Source organism: Lactuca virosa, chromosome 9, assembly GCF_052849685.1.
Source record: "Lactuca virosa cultivar CGN04683 chromosome 9, Lactuca_virosa_CGN04683_v6, whole genome shotgun sequence".
NCBI classification, from domain to species: Eukaryota; Viridiplantae; Streptophyta; class Magnoliopsida; order Asterales; family Asteraceae; genus Lactuca; species Lactuca virosa.
The window spans coordinates 163,329,765-163,337,614 of record NC_136434.1 but is presented as its reverse complement, the minus strand read 5'-3'; the positions used below and the strand labels follow the sequence as shown (position 1 = coordinate 163,337,614).

Sequence of the window (7,850 nt, the reverse complement as noted above, 5' to 3'; positions counted from 1 at the left end):
TAAGTCCATAGCTTCCAATGGCACAGTTGCCAATGTTATCTGTTAGGCATTAAGTCTATAGCTGCCAATGTTCATTTGTAAGGCACTAAGTCCATATCTGACAGGGTTATCTAATAGACACTAAGTCCATAGCTGTCAATGTTATCTGTTTGGCACTAAGTCCATAGTTGTCAATATTCATTTGTAAGGCACTAAGTCCATAGCTGCCAGGGTTTTAGAGTACATCTGGTGAACACGTAGTTCAAAGGTTATGTATTAGGCACAGTTGCCAATATTATCCATTAGGTGCAGCTTCCAGGATTGTTAGAGTACATCTGGTGAACACATAGTTCAAAAACACCTACAGGTTGTGAGCATGCTAGCGTTCCACTGGACTGTCTAGAATAGTCTGTGGTAGTCATCTATACTCTGCTAGATGACCGGATCAGCGTTAAAGTCAAGGCTTCTCATCATCTTTCATCTCTCAACATCTATATCATCTTTCATCTCCCATCATCCAAATCATCTTTCATCTACCCATCTTTACCCAATATATTTATAGGTATAAAAATACATATACAGTTTAAATCAAGTAAAACATGTATAAATCGTTCATCTAGCATAGATATCAGGAACACAGATAATAAACACGCATAGCATGTATTAATATTAAATACTTCATATCTATGTGTAAGATGAAAGTAACTATGCACTCACTTGTTAAAGTGATGACTCGAAATTTGGGCAGCGTTTCGCTTCCAACAATTGTCTTTTCCGTCGACGAAACCTAGTATTATGATTACTAAGTTTTAGTCTAACGTTTATTGCGACTAATTATTAGTCTCGATTTATCATTAACTCAAAGTCTACTTTCATAATCTATCAAGTAAGGAACAACCAAGTAGGATCATATTGGAGGTAGGGTCCATTTGGTATACGAAGTATACTGTTTGGAAATCCTACTTTAAACACCTCACTAAATCACAGCCTAAACATCATCCCCGTAAGTAGATCAATCAGTATAACGAATTTGAATCATTGATAAATCTTGTTTATAGGTTCATAATAACGATAATGAACTTAAACATAAGTTATACTTAAATAAGGATAAGCATAACTCACTTACAAGGAGGTTTAGCGAGGAGTCGGGTCCTGCGCGGGTAGAACTTCTGAGCTGAAATCTCTTCTTCTCGAGGCCTTCTGGCACCCTGGGACTCACTACTAACACCTAGGAGGTGCTAGGGAAAGGAAAAGAGGGTTTGGGCGTGTTTGAGAGAGAAGTGGATGAGAAGGTGGGAGGAAATGAGGGAAAAACGCAGTCTATTTATAGGCTGGGAAATCTGCATACACAGGGCGTACATAATGGGTACGCTGGGCGTAATCATTCCAGGTGTCACGATCGCATGCAAATCCGTGGAGAAGAAGGTGTGGCTGAGATTATGCCACGTGTCACTCCGAGGTTTTGATCTGAAACTAATTATCTTCTAAAATCTGTAACTTTCGCATACGAGCTCCGTTTTTGACGTTCTTTATATCCACGCGTAGGTAGTGACGTGATCTACAACTTTCGTTTAGACTTCGTCGGCTAATTTTGAATTTATTTTTAAAGTTATATTTTAACAGACTTAGGCAGTTAAAGTCCATTAAAAATTCATAATTTTGTCATCCGACGTCCGTTTTCGACTATCTTTATATCATTGAGATCATATTTACGAGATCTTCAATTATCATTTAGGTTGAATCGGCTAAAAATTGATCGATCTAAAATTTGATTTCCGAGTTGTGTACTACTGCGCTAAATCTTAGAAATATCATAACTTTCTCAAACGAAGTCAGATTTGGACGTTCTCTATATGCACGCTCTCTGTTTAACGTATACTACAAATTTCATTTAGATCTCTAAGGCTAAAAAGTAGTTTATCAAAAATTTACTTTTTACGATATACAAAACCGTGTCGGTTTAATCGCGAAACTTCGACGGGTCATAACTTCTTTTTTATAGGTTGGATTTCAGCGTTCTTTATATGTGCGGAATCCTTGTGACATATACTATAACTTTGGTTAAGATTATTTATGCTAAATAATATTCTATCAAAAAGTCATTTTTAACGCTTATTATCTATAAATTGACTAGCCCGAATCTGCAGGCGTTACAGTTAGGATATAGTTACCCTGTAGTATGCACTTAGGCAATTAAACTTGGATAGTTAGTTTCTTGTTATGTGGATTGTTTTTATATATGTGTATGTTATTATATATTGAGTTGAGGGCAGACCAGCCTCGTGCTGAAGGCTAATAGACTCGAGCAGAGTAGCCTCGTGTTAAAGGTCAAGATGCGGACCAATTATATGTTGTAGGAAAAATGGGTGGACCAGCTGAAGGCCGAGAGGTGGTCCAACTATATGTTGAAGGCCATTGTGTGTATGCATTTTATATGTGTTGTGGTGTTGAATATTTTGAGGCAATTTACTAAGCCTCGACTTACAGTTGTTGAATAAATGTTTTACAGGTTGTTCATCTGATCATGGAAAGGCTCACGCATGACTGTATCGGCATCAAAGCATCAATAAATTTTTATAGACTTCCGCTAAGATACTCTTTTATATAATAATATATTGTAATGTTTTGTAAGACTTATTTTTTAATAAATAAAAATGAAAATTTTCCTTTGAAATTTGAGACGTTTCAACTTGGGGGTGTTTTGGGTATTTTGAGCTATAGATTGAGATTAGGTCACTGTTTGTTGTATAGGTGACCTGTAGAGTTGGCGCTTGGAGCAGCGTTCATTTCTGCTATCTTTCAAACTGTAAGGTGATTTTTCCTCACTATGCTTGTGGGTTGAAGGCACTAATGTCATCCTAGTAGATTATGCATCCTACTATGTTGTAGTGGTCTGTTGAGATCTGTATGCTTATCTGTATGTTGTTATATATTTTATCTATTGCATATGTCGACATAGTATGGTTTGGGTTGAGGCTACACTATTTTGTGTTGTCGGCCAACGAACCCGGTGGCATTCCAATCAGGAGATTGTGGGCCAGAGTGGCAATCCAATCATGAGATTGTGGGCCAGTGGCAATCCAGTCGGGAGATTGTGGGCCAGAGTGGCAATCCAACTGGGAGGTTGTAGGCCAGGGTAATCCAGTCTGGAGACTGTGGACCCAACATACATTATATATATTGTTTGGTTGTGTGTAGTACGTTGGAGTGAGCTCACTAAGCTTTGGCTTATAGTTTGATTTTTATGTTTCAGGTACTCCAGAAGACAGGGGCAAGGAAAAGGTTTGATCGTGCACATCCTTTATATTTTTTGAGATTGATTTTGGGATACTCTGATTTGTGATTTTGACAATTTGGAAACTATGTTTTGTAAACATTTATGGTTTTTGGTTCGTTTTGAAAAATAAAAATTTTATGTTAATTTTTGGGATGTTACACTTGACAAGAACCATACTTAGTCCTTGGTCAAGCACCCACCAGGGAAGAATGCACTACAGAACAAACGGGTGTTTCATGTTAAGTATGAGATTGATGGCACCAAAAAATACAAGGCAAGGTTGGTGGTCAAAGGGTTTCAACAAAAGAGAGGAGTTGATTACAATGAGATCTTCTATCCAGTTGTAAAGATGACTACAATCAGAATTGTCTTAGGTATTATATCCTCTGAAGATCTCCATCTAGAGTAGCTAGATGTGAAGACAACTTTTCTCCATGGTGACCTAAAAGAAGACATCTATATGGCACAACTAGAGGGTTTCTTATAGCTGGCAAGGAAAATTTGGTGTGTAAACTGAAGAAAAGTCTATATGGATTGAAGCAAGTTCCAAGACAGTGGTACTTGAAGTTTGATAGCTTCATGCAAATGAGTGGGTACAGCAGATGTGAAATGGATCACTGTTGTTACTTAAATAAATTCAAATCCTCACACCATCTTGTAATTGTGTGTCGATTACATGTTGATCGTTGGGCCCGACATGTAGGAGATCAACAAGCTTAAGAAGTAGTTGTCCAGAGAGTTCGATATGAAGGCCTTAGGGGTTGCTAAGCAGATATTGGGCATGAGCATAGCTAGGAACATAGTTACCGATACACTAAAACTTTCACAAGAAAAGTACATCAAGAAAGTTTTAGAAAGGTTCAGCATGGCAAATGCTAAAGCCAGAAGTACACCTTTGGGAAGTCAGTTAAGAATCTCGAAGAAACAATCCCCAAAGACGGAAGAAGACAAGGAACATATGGATAAAGTTCCCTACGCATCTGCGGTTGGTAGCTTAATGTATGCCATGGTATGCACCAGACCATACATTGCTCATGTAGTGGGAGTTGTGAGTTGATTCATGTCAAATCCAGGAAAAAGAGAATTGGGAGGGAATAAAGTGGTTGTTACACTACTTGAAAGGAACACTTGAGGTTTCCCTATGTTTCAGAAGAAAAGGGTGGTCTTAGAAGGGTTCGTCGATGCAGATTTGGGTGGATGTGTGGATTTGAGAAAAGCACAACAAGTTATGTGTTCACAATCGGAGGTACGACAATCAGTTGGATGTCTAGGTTACAAAAGAGTTTTGTTTTATCGACCACCGAAGCAAATTATATGGCTATTGCAGAAGCAGCCAAAGAGCTTATATGGTTGAAGAACTTTCTATCTAAACTTGGAATGCAACAGGTTGATTGTGTATTGCATTGTGACAACCAGAGTGCAGTTTATCTGTCAAAGAATCCGGTGTTTCATAGTGGAACGAAACACATTCAAATGAGGTATCATTTCATTCGAGAGTTAATTAATAATGGAACTTTGAATTTGAAGAAAATCCTTGGAACGAAGAATCCAGCAGATATGTTCACCAAGGTGGTTACCACTGAGAAGTTGAAGCTTTATATAGCTTCAACTGGCCTTTCAAAAGTTTGAGATAAAGGCATGGCAGAGAACGAGAGAGAGTGTGATAAGGAATGTTGCAATAGTCAGATGGCAGAGAAAGACTAAGTTGTCCAAGCCTTCAAGTAGAAGATTGTTAGGTGTGAAAGCTTTGATTAAGGTTGGTGAACTTTTAGTAAAAAGTTCTTAGGTAAAGAAAATAGAGTGAGCTATGGGTAGGGCTGTTCATTGTTCGGATAAACTGAATTATCCAATTGGACAATTCGGATTGGACTATTTGGTTTGGATTTTTTGGATTTTTGGATTGGTTTGGACTAAAACCGAATTAATATTTTGGATTTTGGATTGGATTTGGTTATTAATATTGAAACCGAATTACCCGAAAAAACCAAATAAAAATTACTTATATATTTATTTATATTATTTGATTTTAGTATAAATCCAATAAGATATTGCAAATTCTTAGCTAACGTAGGTAACAAATAAAAGTTATATATTTATTTTAATTTAATATAAACCCAAAACAATTAAATGGCCCAAAAAAACTCAATTGCATTATCTTAGTTAATAGGAATGGGCCAATGGCAGAATACATCAAACGTAGGTGGCAATTGGAATACTCCAAAATGATAAATTGAATCGCCGGCTCCTTTTGATGGTCAATATCGAATCGTCAAAATTGAATCTTCAAAATCCTCGATCATCGCACAACATGCCTCCTTCACATGATCTCATCTTCTATGCATCAGTATCCTCGATCAAAATTGAATCGTCTCATCCTCGATTGTCATCTTCTTCAACGGCTTGTCGAAATAAACAACCCTACTTACAAGTTCTGAAATTATCGGCCACTTCCCATCCACCACCAGCTTCGATTCACAACATCTTCAGAATTACACTTCAAGTTTTACCTTGTTATCCAGGTTATACCTCGTTGGCATTGTCAATTTTAACTTCCTGTAATTTGTTATTCATGTGAAAAATTACATTCTTACATAATCTAGTTGTTAGATCTTAATTTCGTTTTATAATTTTTAATGGTGTAGATTAACGAGAATGGACCAAAATGAAACAAGATCATCCCAAGATGCAACAGTTCGTAATGACACCCCATTGAAGGATAATGGAAAAAGAAAGCGAATGAAGAAAAGATCTCCGGTGTGGGCTGATTTTGTCCAGTATACTGATAAAGACGGCTCCACACGAGCAAGATGTAAGTGTTGCATCAGAATCAACTTTTAGCACCGGAGGGAGAGTTCTTGATTCATATAGGACTTCGTTGAGCCCTAAAGTGGTCCAGGCACTCATATGTGCTCAAGATTGGATCCGAAAATCACACAGTTTCTTAAAAGTTGAAGATGAGTTACGTGAAAATGAAGAACTTGATGAAGGTATGTATTTATACAGTTTTCATTATAAGAGTTCTTTTTGTAAAATGTAATCTATATCTTAACCATTATTTTATTTTTATTTTCAGAGTTGACTAAATTGACATGCGATCTAAGCATTCTTGATTTGTGAAGATGGAGATGACTGAGTTGATGAAGTTTTACTGCTGGATTTTGCATCAGTATTTGCTAATGTTGCTTTTTTGAAACGTTATTTGCCAATGTGCAACTTTTTTGTAATCACTAAAACTATTGGTCTTTTGTAACTTGTTTGGTATTTTGTAACTTGGATTATTATTGAATTGTATTTTGCTTGGTTATAAAAACCGATCTTTATTAAGCAATTTTTGCATCTACATTTATTGGAATGTTATTTGACTTAAAGAAATTTGAAAACCGAATAGTAAAAAATCGATCCAACCGAGTTGTAATTTGGTCGGTTCGGATCGGATTGTATTTTTGTTTGGACTATTCGGATCAACATTTTGAAAACCGAATTCAATTTGGATTCACTACATTGGATCGGATTAAAATGATCCATTCAAACGAACACCCCTAGCTATGCGTAGCAATGAGACTTTTACCTTATGTGTGAATGTATGAAAAGGACGACAATGCATGTAGTAGAACATAAGTCCAAATTTTTAGCAAAATGTAGAGTTCACATTCATATATATATATATATATATATATATATATATATATATATATATATATATATATATATATATATATATATATATATATATATATATATGTGTGTGTGTGTTTGTGTGTGTGTGGAAAGTAGAATCCATTACAACAGCAATGTGATTCCCCTGTTTTTTTTTCATTCCATTCCTTCCTCTGTTGGTAAAGATCTATATCTATTGGTCATAAGCCAACTATGTACACATATGATAATAATAACAATAATAATATTAAGATAAGCATAATAATATTTTTATTATATAGAAATAAAAAAAGATAATTACAGTTTATTACCATGATTTCTTTTTCACCCAACCATTTGGGAATGGAGCATTAATAGACGAAAGATAGAATCCATCAGGCTTGACTAACCAGAAACACGATTTACTACCATTTTTCCTAACGCGACAACGGCCCATAATTTCAGCATCCATGAGAGCTAAAGTTTGAAATCGTGGCCCCCACGAAAAATTACCAGTAAAACGTGAACCGATAAATTTTTCACAAAATGTCCAATTATAAACCATATTAAATGGAATAATATGATTTCCAAGATCATGATCTGTTGACTTGATATGAACTGTAATTGTATCCGAGACTCCATTAGTAATATAAGTCGTCCATTTGGTAAAAAAGCAACCAGATGTAATAGTAATCAAGTAACAAATTGAAGTAAAAAGGATAAAGAAGATGAGACAACTATTTCTCCTAGTATTCATGATTTAACATTCACAATCTGGTTTCAACATCGTTTTGCATTTGGATCTTATATAGAGGTTGAGATATGATTAATGCATAGCAACTAAATTTATACACAAACAAACAAAAATAGTTACATACTTACATGCTTACACTAATATATATAAATGCCATTGAGTACGATCGTCAACATCAGTTACTTTGACATGTAACTTTATTAA

General features: G+C 35.7%; 1 long non-coding RNA gene across 1 annotated transcript; it reads left to right on the top strand.

The window, feature by feature from the left end:
* The first annotated feature begins 5,443 nt into the window (after positions 1-5,443).
* On the top strand, positions 5,444-6,552 carry LOC145139917 (uncharacterized). Its single transcript, XR_013722035.1, has 3 exons — positions 5,444-5,775; positions 5,899-6,243; positions 6,330-6,552. It is a non-coding gene; the product is annotated as an uncharacterized LOC145139917 (long non-coding RNA).
* The last annotated feature ends 1,298 nt before the right edge of the window (positions 6,553-7,850 follow it).